This window comes from Sminthopsis crassicaudata, chromosome 3 (assembly GCF_048593235.1).
Source record: "Sminthopsis crassicaudata isolate SCR6 chromosome 3, ASM4859323v1, whole genome shotgun sequence".
NCBI lineage: Eukaryota > Metazoa > Chordata > Mammalia > Dasyuromorphia > Dasyuridae > Sminthopsis > Sminthopsis crassicaudata.
In genome coordinates, this window is record NC_133619.1 from 497,120,718 (window position 1) to 497,135,523 (window position 14,806).

The following is a 14,806-nucleotide window of genomic DNA, read 5'->3' on the forward strand; positions in this document are numbered from 1 at the left end:
GAGAATACTGAAATTAAATACCTGTTTTTTGTAATAGCAAACAATTTAAAAATCATTGAATACACAATGAAATTTCTCAAATGTTATTCAGTGTGATTACCTCCTGCTACTCAATTGTGAGCCCAGGCTGCCTAGGAAAGGTTGAATCAACCCAGGTCAAATAAATACAGCAGGTCAAAGCTCCCAAGCGGCTCAGCTGCACAATCAACAATAATTGTGACCTTCCCTAATTTCTAAAAGAATGAAAAGATCTTTGGGTATCTTATAATGGAGTTATCTCTAATACAGTATCTATTTGACCAGTTCTAGCAGTGATTTCTGATTTTTTAATCAATAAGTATTATATAGCAATTAATGTTTCGGACTCTGCAGATACAAAGAAAGATAAAGTGAAACAGACTTAGGTTTCAAGGAGCCCACATTCTATCAGAGATGCAACAGTAATAAATATATAGATACAGATTAAATACAAAGCAGTAACAGGAAACTTTAGGAGGAAGAGTACTAGGAATATGAGGTAGAGAGGAAGCATCCCATTTTCCTATGAAAACATCATATTTCAACTTTTTTTCTTTCTCATGGTTTTCCCTTTTGTTCTGATTTTTTTCTTTCCCAATATGACTAATATTGAAATATATTAAAATGATTGTACATGTATAACCTATATAAAATTGCTGGTTAAAGGAGAGAGGGAGAAAAATAATTGGAACTCAAAATCTTATAAAAATGAATGTTGAAAACTGCTTTTACATGTAATTGGAAAAATAAAACACTATTACAATGAAAAAAGCAAAAACTAATAATAAAAAAGATGTTGCTTGAACTAAGTCTTGAAGCAAATGAGATTTAAGAGGTGAAGGAGTGGAGGGAGTATTTTGCTAACTCTTGAATCACATACTAATAAGAGTATAATGCAATGATTTTGCTATCATCGCCAAAAGAAAAACATCTTTACAAAATCAATAGATGTTTCCTATTTTGCATTTGTTTACTGCTTTGCTTTAAATTTCATGAAATGCTTTCCTGTTGATCTGATTTTGGGTGATCTCACACCAAATTCTCTGAGGAATTCTTTTCTTCTCAGTGGCTTTTTTTCCCTTTTTTGGGGGGAGCTGGGGTTAAGTGACTTGCCCAGGGTCACACAGCTAGGAAGTGTTATGTCTGAGATCACATTTGAACTCAGGTCCTCCTGAATTCAAGGTTGGTGCTCTATCCACTGTGCCACCTAGCTGCTCCTTTCAGTGGCTTTTCTTAGTTTTGTTAAGGTTCTTTAGATGGGAAAGATAAATTTCAGCTTAGAAAGATTGATAATAGAGTCAAAATCAGGATATGTGATTGAAAATAATGAGAAGTACTCAAAGAAATCTCAACACAGTCATTATCTATCTCCAGTGTATCTTCTCTATTCTTTTCCATTTGTATTCATCACAATCAGCCTACCCAGTAACTGACTGCTTGAGGATTTAAGTCTACTTCCACAAGTATATTTTATAGGCTTTATTTTCAAACACACATACGTATTACACATGTGATGTACCAATGTGTATATATATTTCTGTGTATATATGTGTAAACATGTATATTATATAGGTATATATAAACATACATAATTTATACAATTGTCTATTTATTATATATACAAATGTATATTTTATGAATTTTATTTTCAAATATCCACACATATATTATAAATATCATAAGATGCATAAATGTGTAAAAATATATCTATGTGCATATTTATATATATACAAATATATATACATACACATATATACATAAATATGCTCTATATTTATAAACATGTATGTGTGTATATACACACACAATTTATAACAAGTTGCCTGAATCACTGTGTATGCAAGTGTATATTTTATAGGCTTTATTTTCAAATATCCATACTTATATTACAAATATGACATGATATATAAATGCATATATATACATCTATATGTGTGTATATAAGTATATATATATATATATGTAAACATGTATATGACCATATACACAATTTATAACAAGTTGCCTGAATCTGTCTACAGTATATATACATGTATATTTTATATACTTTGTTTTCATACACACAGAATGCAAATATGATATTATGTACCCATATATATGTATGTATGCGTGCATGTGTATGTATAGACACACACAATTTTTATACAAAGTTACCAGATAAAAGTCCAGTTCTGCCCTCAGGAGTTCTGGAGTAATAAAAGAACAGATGTTGAAAAAAGAAATAAAAAAGGAGTAATCCATCAAGCCAAAGTTTATAGCTGTGCTATTTAAGTCCAACCTAGGCTTCACTCAAACAATGAGGACCTAAAGTCCTAAAGCTTATATTGCTGTTTCCCAGACTCTCTACCAATACAAGATTAGCAGCCCAGAGCAGCAATTCCTTTAGGAAAAGATTTAGACTTTGTTCACTGGGTAAGCTGTATATATAGTTACATCTCCAGGCTGTTTTCTTCTGGAAAGGGGGAGAAACTGGGATCAGTCAAATAATTCAGGAAAAAGCTTTCTTGCTGTATAAATGAATTACTGTTCATAGCAAGAAGGCTGCAATAAGGGAACTTTACTAGGGGGCAACTGGGAATTTTTATAAGTTTCTTCTAGTCTCTCAATTGCTAATCATGTTAGTCAGATTCATCTGAGGCTCTCACTGCTGCTTGGTGTCCCTAAAAGGAGAGAAGGATACAAAGATTAGAAACAATTCTTCCCAGCTCTAATTGAAAAATAAAGAAATAGTGTGGTATGGTGGCGAGAACACTGGACCCAGAGTCAGATGGAACCTGGGTCAGAAACCCTATTCTCATAATAACTAGGTATGTAGAAGTCACAAAACTCTTGTAAGTTCTAATTTTCTTCTATGAGGAATGGGTACAATATTTGTGTGCTTTGTTTAATATTGTAGGAGGTTCTTAAGATCAAAACTGTTTCCATAATAATGAGGGTGTTTAATTTCCAATTGAACAAATATTTATAAATATAATCAATATAAAAATCTCTTGGGGACAGTTCAGTGACTCCTCTCCCATCCTACTATTGGCACCAGCAGTGTGGCTGTTACTTATCCCAAGGGTCTAAGGGACTGGACAAGTTGTTTTGTCTTAATGCTATAGCTCATAAAGCTCCTACTAGTATACTTCCATCCATGATGATCATTTGATATCAATTAGTTTGCCAAATTTAATTAGCTTTTTGAAAGATTCTTCATTATGTTTTGTTTTTGCTATAGCAGTATAATTGATAGAAAACATTCTGCTCCCCTTCCTCTCCCTAGAAAAAAATTTCTGTTAAACTTTTCAATAAATACAGAATTCAGAAAATGGCAAAAGAGTAACTCATAGCTTCTGGTTGCTCTAAGTCCTTTCTCCTATCTTGGGTTTTCATGAAATTCTCTTAAGTATGGGTTAGCTTTTCTGTTAAGTTTCTAAGAAACAGCTGAAGATGTGAGTTTCAGAATCTCATCTGGCCTCATGTACTAGCTGAGTGATTGTAGGCAAATTACCTTAACCTCTAAATGTTTTAGGCAATTCATCCATAAAATGGGGATAATAATAGCATCTACTTTACAGGGTTATAATGAGGATCAAATAGGACAATATTTGTAAAAATGATTAGCACAGTGCCTGATACATAATAGGTATTATATTAATGCTTATTCCCTTCCTCCCACTAAAGCCTTGAATTTGAATTTGCTTTTCTGAAGCAAGTCTGATCTAGTCAGAAAATGCTGCTAGTTGCTGCCATTGCAGTGATGATGCTAGGATGGTGATGGAAAATGTGAAACAACAATGCAAAAAAGCCTGGAGATTTGGACTGTCTCTCTTTATTCCCCACCTAGGAACAGAACCTAACTTTAGCATAAAGTTAAAAATCAAGACATAGGATAGAAAATGAGCAAAAACAAACAAACAAAAAGAACCTGATCACAAAAAGTTACTATGATGACAGGGAAGCTCAAGACCCAACTCAGAAGAAGACCATGAAGTCAAAATAAGCAAAGCCTCATAGTGAAAAAAAAAGTGAATTGGACACAAGCCCAACAGGAATTCGTGGAAGAGCTAAAAACCATTTTCAAAATTAAATAAGATTGGTAGAGGAAAAATAGGTAAAGAAATGCAAGCAAAGGACAATTAAAAGCTTGGTAAAAGAGGCACAAAAATACTGAAGAAAATAACACCTCAACAACCAGAATTGGTCAAATGGTAAAAGAAATGCAAAATGTTGCTGGTAAAAAATAACTCCTTAAAAAGTGGAATTGGTTAAATGTTTTTTTTTTAATAATTTTTATTATATATTTTTTATAATATTATCCCTTGTATTCATTTTTCCAAATTAACCCCCCCTCCCTCTACTCCCTCCCCCCCGATGACAGGCAATCCCATACATTTTACATGTGTTACAATATAACCTAGATACAATACATGTGTGTAAATACCATTTTCTTGTTGCACAATAAGCATTAGATTCCGAAGGTACATGTGACCTGGGCAGACAGATATTAGTGCTAACAATTTACATTCACTTCCCAGTGTTTCTTCTCTGGGTGTAGCTACTTCTGTCCATCATTGATCAACTGGAAGTGAGTTGGCTCTTCTTTATGTTGAAGATTTCCACTGGAATTGGTTAAATGTTAAAAAAAAAAAAAAAAAAAGATACAAAAACTCACTGAAGAAAACAATTCCTTAAAAATTAAAAATGGACAAATGGAAATTAATGACCAAGAGACATACCAAAATGAAAAGATAGAAGAAAATGTGAAATAATATATGGAAAAACAATTGACCCAAAAAATAAAGCAAGAAGAAAAAGTCTTAATCAAAGAAAATGCCTAGACAACATGCTTCAAGAAATTTAAAAGGAAAATTCCCTGAATTAGAGTGAAAGACACCCAATCACATACCCCATCCCCTAGCAGATGTTATTTGAGCCATTTTGAAGTTATGGATTACAAAAGATATAAATAAGAAGGTAAAATATTCTAGAAATGAGAGATAGTAAACAATCATTTATTAAGCACTCTGCACCAGGCACTGTATTGAATAAAGCCTCTCCTTTGAAGGAACTCACATTCTAAAGAGGAAGACAACATACAAACAATTATCCTTTCCATATTGCAAAGGTTAGGAGCAAGATGTCCCTGCAATCTGGAAAATCTCCAGAATTTTTTGGTCCTTGCTTTGCATCAGAAAAGGTCTGAATGAGTATGGTATTAAAAGATAAAATCTGTTGATATTATACAATACTATGAATATGTTTTATGCACTTCTAAGTTTCTCAACTTTTTCTATGTCTCTGCTGATCTTCTAGTACCCTCTATACTTTATGCAAACCCCCTCCCCAAATTCCCATTTAATTTCTTATGTCACCTCACTATATGTTGAAACAGTGATGGGAAAATCAAAATGTGGAAGGAATAATTTTATACAGAATAAATGGTAGGAAATCTCAAAGGGGAAGTATTATGAGGCTGGGAGTTGATAAAGAAAAATAAATTAAGAAGATATTCTACAGAAGGTAGAAATTGAGCTGAATATTAAAGGAAACCAGAAATGGAGGTGAAGAAGGAAAATGTTCTAGGCATGAGAGAAAGACAATGAGAAGGGTTGGAGAAGTAGACAGAGTATTATACAAGGAAGAACAAGATAGAATGTTATGAAAGGAGAACAATTCACATATCAGTTTGATTAGAATGTAGAATGCCTGGAGGAGAATGATATGAAATAAGACTGAAGATGTAGGAGCTGTATTATGAATAGTGTTAAATGCCAACCTGAGGATTTTGAATTTTATTTAGAGAACCACTGAAAATCTTTTTATTGAGGAACTGGAAGGAGAGGAGGGGGAAATGGTCAGATATGTGTGTTATGGAAGAGACAAGGATGTGATGCTATGTAAAAGAAGTGCCATCAAGAGTCAAGTTGGTATATAATTTATTTAAAATTTTTTTCCAGTTGCATTTAAAATAAATTTTAACATTCTTTTTTCAAATCCTGAATTCCAAATTCTCTCTCTCCTCTTCTTCACACTGAGAAGGCAGGCAATTTGACATAGGTCATGTAGTCATATAAAGCATATTTCCATGTTAGTTATGCTATGAAAGAAAACAAAGACAAAATAACTACAAGAAAAATAAAGAAAAGGTGTCTTTGATCTGTATTCAGGCTCTACTAGCTCTTTCTCTGGAGAAGGACAGTGTCTTTCATCATAAGTTCTTCAGAATTGTCTTGGATACTTATATCACTGAGAATAGTTAATTTATTCACAGAAGATCATCATACAATATTACTGTAACTGTATACAATATTCTCCTGATTCTGCTCATTTCACTTCACATCATTTCATGTAATCCTTTCCAGGATGTGAAAAAAGGCCCGTCATCATTAGCCACTTCCAATCTTACATCTTACTCTTGGCAGATTCTTTCACTCACACTATCCAATGTCCAGCTGCAAGAGAAAAAGAGTAGGAGATCGTCTCATCTTTTGTAGATCATATGACCTAGTAAAATGGCCAAGGGTACTTGGACTTTGCCTTTTTTCCTTTTGGTTCTAGGTGAAGCTACAGCAATCTTCATGACCTTATAAGTTGGAAATTTTGAAAGAATAACTTGGCATGCACAAGAATTCAACCAGTGTAGCACTGATAGCCTTAGAAGTAAGAAACCACCTTTGGGACTTAGACCAAAACATTTCCAGCAGTCATTCCATATTCAGAAATGAACTTTATGGACCAATGCTATATGGGACCTTAGCTAAGTTGATTCTCTACTTACTAGAGAGTAAAGTTTCTTGGGGGATAATAAGTGCTTCAAGATATTGAGAGGAAGTGTTTGTACTTTGTTCTTGTCACATATTTGAAGTAAAAATTTGTTTGTAAAACCTATTAAGTGTAAAGTGGCAAAATGTTAAACAGGCTCTAATCATTGATGTTTCATAATGGGAAAAGGAATTCAGATGATAGGGTCTTGAGGATAGAGAAAATAGGACTTCACAAAATCCTTCAGGGCATGCTAGAAACTTGAAGGGAAAATTCAGAAGCCTGATCCATCCATCATGCCATATCTGTTTTTCTTCTTATGTCTAAACTCCTTGAGAAGCTATTTATAATTGATGTCTTTACTTCCTTTTCTTTTACTCCTTAATTTTCTGAAGGATGAATCACAGCAACTACAGTTAATTTTTTGACCTTATTTTTCAACAGAAATTGATCTCTCCAAAGTAACTAATAATCTTTTAATTAGCAACTCTAATAGTCTTTTCTCAATCCTCTTTCTTCTTGATCTCATTGCAGTCTGTGATACTGTTCATCTTTTCTCCCTTAATGCCATCTCTCTAGGTTTCCATGACAACACTCTATCCTAGTTCTCCCCCTTTTTAACTACTGTTTAACTACTCCTTCTCACCCTCTTTAGTTGGATCTTAATCCAGGTCATTCCCATTAAAGGTGGGTGTATCCCAAAGCTCTGTCCTGGGCCCTCCTCTATATTATTTCATTTGGTGTTTTCATCCAACTGCAATGGATTCCATTATCATCTCTATTCCAATGATTCCCATATCTTACCCAACTCTAACCTGTCTCCTAACCTTCCCATTTTCATTGATATATTTAGACATCTCAAATTGGATTTCTACATAATTATCTCAATATTTCCTAAACGGAACTCATCTTTCCCTCAATCTTCAACCCACACTCTTCTAACTTTCCTGTTTCTATTAAGCAGGGGTTCTCAAACTGTGGCCTGCTGAGGACATTTATGCACCCGTTATGGCAAATGAGCTGAGGGGCGGAGACAGAGTGTGAGTTTTTGTTTTTACTATAGTCTGGCCCTCCAACAGTCTGAGGGACTGGCCCCTATTTAAAAAGTTTGAGGACCACTGCTTAAGGATCTGACGATCCTCCCAGCCTTACAACCTAGATATTATACTTTACTCCTTTCAACTCCACCCCATATCCAATTTGTTTTAAAAACTTGTTGATTAAATCTTAACACCTCTTGGATATGTGTTCCTTCTGTCTTCTGGCGTTGCTAGACTCTGGTACAGATCTTTACCATCTCATGCTTGGACTGCTGCAGTAAGCTAGTGGGTTGTTCATTCTAGTCCATATTCCACTCAGCTGTAAAATTAGTCTTCCTAATTCTCAGATCTGACCATGTTACCCCTATAAATAAACTTCACTTACTACCTATCACTCTCAGAATCAAGTATAAAATTCTCTTTTTGCCATTCAAAGTCATTCACACCCTAATCTCCTCTCACTTTTCTACTTTTTTATTCCTTACTCTATCCCCTCCCCCCAAAGACATTCTTGAATAAAGGAATACTGATCTTTTTGCTGTTTCTTGAATAAAACACTTCACCTTTGAGTCCAGGCATTTTCACTGGTTGCCCTCCATGCCTGGAATGTTCTTCCTCTCTATCTCCTGATCTCTTTGGCTTCCTTCAAGTCCGAGCTAAAATCCTACCTGTTACAGGAAACCTTTCCCAATTCTTTTGATTTCAGTTTCTTCCTTCTGTTGATTATTTCCTATTTGTCATACATATAGTGTGCAGATAGTTATTTCCATGTTATCCTATGTATTAGACCACAATATCCTTGACAACCAGGACTCAATTTTATTTTTTTGTTTAGTTTTATTGTTATTGTTTTGTTTAGTGAACACTGACTAGCATGCAGTAGATGGTTAATAAATACTTACTGATTTACTAATTTGGTCTATAAAAATAAACTACAGCAAACTCACTATATTATGATGAGACATGTCTGTGCAATAAAACTCTCTCTTAAATTTTTTTTATCTTCATGAAGAGGCTTACTCCTATGGTAAGTAAAGAAAAGATGAGTCAGTAAATGGAAGCACAAACTAAGAAGATTCAAACATAGCTCCATTCTTATTCCACTAAAAAATTAGGATCTTACCACTCACTACAAGTAGGCTTTAATTTTCTATATTTTGTAATCATCTTATTATTTTATAAAGTCCTGTCCTGATTTCCTGTATTTATTAGCAGCTACTGCCTTTTTTCTAGCAGTAAATCCCTTTAAGGAATATATTTTAAAGAATCAACTGTGGTACTTCTGAGTGGAGGTCTAAGATGGCAGAGAAAAGGAAATTGGTCAACTCTATCAATATTCCCCACCAAACAACTTTAAAATTATGCCTCAAAATTCTGGAGCGATAAAACTAACAAAAGGTCAGGATGAAACATTTTTTCCAGATGACTTAGGAGGGAGTATAACACTGAAGTGGAGGCTGTGCTGCAGGTCATGTGTTATAAGACCAGTGGTGGGCCCCAGAAATAGCAGTAGCAGCTTCAGGAGTTCTCAAACTAGAGACAGGTAAAGGAATCTGATACCTGTTCAAAAAAAGACTGCAAGGGACCTTTATGCTAGCACTGGACATAGGACAGGTAACTGTTAGAGAATTCCATTGCCTACACACATTCCTTTTCATTTATTTATTTATTTTTGTTGATTTTGTTTTATTATAGCTTTTTATTGACAAAACATATGCATGGGGAATTTTTTATCACTTACCCTTGCAAAACCTTCTGTTCCAACTTATCTCCCCTTCCCCCCCACCTCCTCCCTTAGTCCACACATATTTCTAAGTCACAGTTCTAGGGTAGGGAAAAAGCACTTGCTGGGCTAAGGGAACAGTAAATCTTCTGATCTTAAAGGAGTGGTAACCATTGATTTTCCTGGATCACATCACTTTGGAAGCATTGAAGAATTCCAAACCCTCAGAACTAGTTCTGAAAATAGTGGTATGAAAAAGTCTAAAACTTGGGACAGTGGCCCTACTCTACCAGTAACAGAAAAAAGCTTTTATATAACATCCAAAGTCCAGAATAGTCAGGGGAAAAAATGAGCAAAAACAAACAACAAAAGCAGAGTTCAACTATAAAAGTTACTATGATGACAGGAAAGACACAAACTTAGAAAGACAATAATGTCAAAACATCTATAAGCCAAGCCTCAAAGAAAAATATGAATTGGATATAAACCCAAAAAGACCTCCTGGAAGAGCTAAAATTATATTCAAAATCCCAAATAAGAATGTTAGAGGAAAAATTGGGAAAAGAAATGAGAATGATAGAAGAATGAAAAAAAATAATGCCCTGGTTAAAGAGGAATACAAAAATATTGAAGAAAACAATACCTTTAAAAACAGAATTGGTCAAATGGAAGAAAAGTTATAAAATCTCTCTGAAGAGAATAATTCCTTAAAAATTAGAATTGAGCAAATGGAAGCTAATGACTCCATTTGATACCAAAAAACAATAAATAATTTTTAAAATGTGATATATCTTACCTACCAGAAAAATAACTGATATGGAAATAAATTGAGTAGAGATAATTTAAGATTACTTGACTAGCTGAAAGCCATGCTCCAAGAAATAATTCTTCCTTGTGGGCCACTTTTCTGTGAGAGATATTTCCATATTGTTTCTCTCTTTTTTCTTTTCTGTCTTTTTCCATTTTCCATTCTTTTTGAAATCATTCCAATATAATTAACACCCAACCTCTCTGTTTATGTAAAGATTTCCTAACTGTCCTAATAATGATAAGGTTCTTGTAAGTTCCAGGCATCTCTTCCTACATGGAAATGTAAACAATTTAAATTTATTGAGTCCCTTATGATTTCTCTTTCATATTTACTTTTTTTAAACTTCTCTTGAGTCTTATATTTGAAAGTCAGATTTTCTATTCTGTTCTGGTTTTTTCATCAGGAATGTCTTGAAAATCCTCTATTTCATTAAATATTCATTTTTACCTGAAGGATCATAGTCAGTTTTTCTGGGACAGTTATTTTTATTTGCAGTCTTAGCTCCTTTTCCTTCCAGGATATTGTATAGCAAGCCCTTTACTTCTTTAATGTGTTAGTCACTAAATCTTGTGTGATCTGACTGAGGCTCTACAGTCTTTGATTGGTTTCTTTCTGGCTTCTTGAAATATTTTCCCTTTCATTTGGGAGCTCTGAAATTTGCCTATAATATTCATGGAAGTTCTCATTTTGGGATCTCCTTGTAATAATCAGTGGATTCTTTCAATTTCTATTCTATCCTCTAATTATAAGATTCAGGGCATTCAAAAAAGAAATAGGATGGAAGGAAATATAGTTAGTTATCACAACTATAAATATGATTAATTTATCCATAAAACAGAAGCAGAATCCAATAATATACTGCTGAAAAGAAATAACCTTGAAATATATACATATACTTTACATGCAGGAACTGAAGCAAAATCTATTATGCTTCAGATGAAGTTAAAAATGCAGGAGTCAAAATCATGACCTCAGATAAAGCAAAAGCAAAAATAGATCTAATTAAAAGTGATAAGTAGGGAAACTACATCTTGCTAAAAAGCGCCAGAGACAATGAAATACTATCAATACTAAACATATGTATCAAATGATATAGCATCCACATTCTTATAGAAAAAGTTAAATAAATTCTAGGAGAAAATAATAAAATTATAGTAGTGGATAACCTCACATTTCTCCTCTCAGGGCTAGATAAATCTAACCATAAAATAAAAAATGAGTTTAATGTAATTTTAGAAAAGTTAGATATGATGGAGCTTTGTAGTAAATTGAAAGACCATTGAAAGAAGTATACCTTTTTCTCAGCTATACAGACCACTTTTAAAACAATTTGGCCAAGCTTTACTGCATTAAAAACCTCATAACCAAATTCAGAAAAGCAAAGATATTAAGTGCATACTTTACATACCATAATGCAATAAAATTATATTCAATAAAGGACTATTTAAGCACGGATTGAAAAGTAATTGAAAACTAAAGGATCCAATCTTAAAGACTGAGTGGGTCAAAGAATAAATCATAGAAACAATAATTTCATTAAATAGGGTGACAAAAATAAGTTTGTGAGATGTAGCCAAAGCAGCATTTAAGAGAAATGTTATATCTGTAAGATGCACATAAATAAAGAGAGAAAGATCAGATCAGTGAACAGGAGATGCAGCTAAAAATTAGAAAAAAAAGAACAAATTAACGTTTTCAATTAGATATCAAAATGGAAATTCTGAAAATAAAAGAGAAGATAAAACTGAAAGTAAAAATCCCTTTGAATTAACAAATAAAACTAGGACCTGGTTTCATTGGAAAAAACCCCACAATAAAATAGATAAGCCGATTGCTTATTTTTTAAAAAAAGAAAGAAGAAAAACAAATTTTTGGTATTTAAAAAGAAAAGGACAAATGCACTGCCAATGAAGATGAAATTAAACAATTAGTAGGAGTGAATTTGTCAAGTGATTCAACAATCCTGAAAAACAATTTGAAATTATGCCCAAAAGAGTAGGTAGCTCTGTATCTCAAAGACATCAAAGAAAGGAAAAGAACCTATTTGAACAAAAATATTTATGTGCTCTTTGTGATGGCAGAAAATTAAAATTTAAGGGATGCTTAACAAGTTGTAGTTTATGATTGTGATGGAATACTATTTGCTATAACAAATGATGAGCAGGATGGCTTCAGAAAAATCACATGAAGTGATGTGAAGTGAAGTGAAAAGAACCAGGAGAACACTGTGCACAGTAACAGCAATATTGTAGCAATAATCAACCAAGAAAGACAGCTACTCTGATCAATATAATGATCAGGACACATATCCAAAGGATTTATGATGAAAAGTGAAATTTACTCCAGAGAGAAATCTGAAGTACTCTGACTACAGATTGAATCTTACTTTTTTTCATTTTCTTTGTTTCTTACTTTTTATTATTATTACAACAAAGCTAACATAGAAATATATTTTACATGTCTTCATATGTATGTCATTTATTTGCCTTCTCGATAAGTGGAAAAGGCGCAGAAATGGGGGAGAGAATTTAGAATCCAAAATGTACAAAAATGAACATTAGTGTGTGTATATGTGTGTGTGTATATGTGTGTGTGTATGTGTGTGTGTGTGTGTAAAGAGTGGATTGCATATTTGTTTAAGAGACAATAGGGCATAGAAAGGAGTTAGGAACCATCATCTTGTACCTTGGGTGATCTGAGAAGATAGGAATCTAGACTGAATAATAACAATAATAAGTCATGATTAAATTCTTTGTACACTTAGACTGAGAGGCAAAACTAATTATCTGGAGTCACACAGCTAATAAGTGACTAAAACTGATTTGAACTTAGTCAGGTTTTCTTGAATCCAAATCCATTACTATTTACTATGCCTCCAATTTCCTACATGACGCCATAAGCTTGATAGTATGTTTTCCTTACAATGACCTTATAAGGTTGGTGGTATTATTACTCCCATTTTATAGATGAAGAAACAAAGTATAGAGGGCTTCAGTTTGAATTCTGCCCCACAGATTTAGTAGCTGTGAGATTCTGGGCAAATCAATTTGCTCAGGTTCACTTTTCAGTAAAATCGGAATAATTGATATCATTTATTTCCCAGGTTTGTTGTGAAGATCAAATAAAATAAAATATGTAAAGGTTTGATTTGTAAACCTTAAGATGATATATAAATGTTGGCAATTGTTATTATTAAGGGACAAAATGTCCATTATGTCCTAGGACTAAAAACTAAAAGTCTTTCTAAAACACAATACTGCCTCAAGAGATACCCTGGACAGAGGTGTTGTACTTGTAGAATGTTTAAGCATGCTGCTAGTCTGAAAGATGCAGGTTCAGTGCCAGAAGCTTCCTGGGAAGGGACAAAGAGAATCCTTGATGACCTGGATGGAAAATAATAAAGTCACTTATATTTACCACAAGCTTAGTCTTGTTCTCCTATGATGAATGGAGATTCTGAGGCTCAGAATTTTTTCTTTGAGTAACTCCACCATTCTCTAGAGCACTATAGCAAGGAAGGGCATCGTTAGGTCCATATCTCCTTCTTCCTGGATGACTTACATTAATAGTGGGAGCAGTAAAAGTCTACAACCTTCAAGTTCTCTATGCAAGAAATGGAAAGGGACTTTGATAGAAAGGAAAAGTGAGATACTAGAAAAATTATCTTTCATGGAGGCATTTACTGAGGTAAACAGCAACTCCAATCTCATTTCTTCCAGAAGATCTTTCCTGATTACCTTTTTCCATTTTGTTCATTTTATTTTTATATTACATCTTACCTTGTTGACGTTGCTTGGATGATGTTCTTCTGCTTCAGATTTATTCCAGGGGTATGCTAAAACTAGCATCAACCAGTTATCAAAGCAGATTGTTAAACTTTCAGTGTAAGCATATTTACATTTCAGAAATTGGCAAATAACACAATTCAAGGTAGATAACTGACACAGTGGATAGAGCATTGGGCCTGAAGTCAGGAAGATTAGAGTTCAATTATGATCTCAGACAGTTATAAGCTGTGTGATCCTGGACAAATAATTTAACTGTTTGCCTCAGTTTTCCCATTTGTAAAATGAACTAGAGAAGAAAATGGAAACTAGTTCTAATATCTTTGCCAAAAAATTCCACTCACATGGGGTTTTTGCTTCAGAGGTGATTGTTAAAAAATTATTGTAATAACCTTGTTTTCTCCCCTTTCTCTTAATTAGTTTATAACCTTAAGGGGAAAGTGTACATCTTCCATCTTTCATTTCTTTTTTCCTCATTCCCAGTAGAATACCAAAATCTCAGAGTTGGAAGGTATTGGAGAAACCATATGGTTGTACCTGTCTCTGAGGCAACAGTCTCCTCCACTGACAAGTAGTCATTCAGACTTTGATTATAAGGGAACACTTTATCTCCTAAGAAAGTCCATTCCACTTCTGGGTAAATCTAAACTTCAGAAAATTTAGGACAAAAATAGAAAAAAAA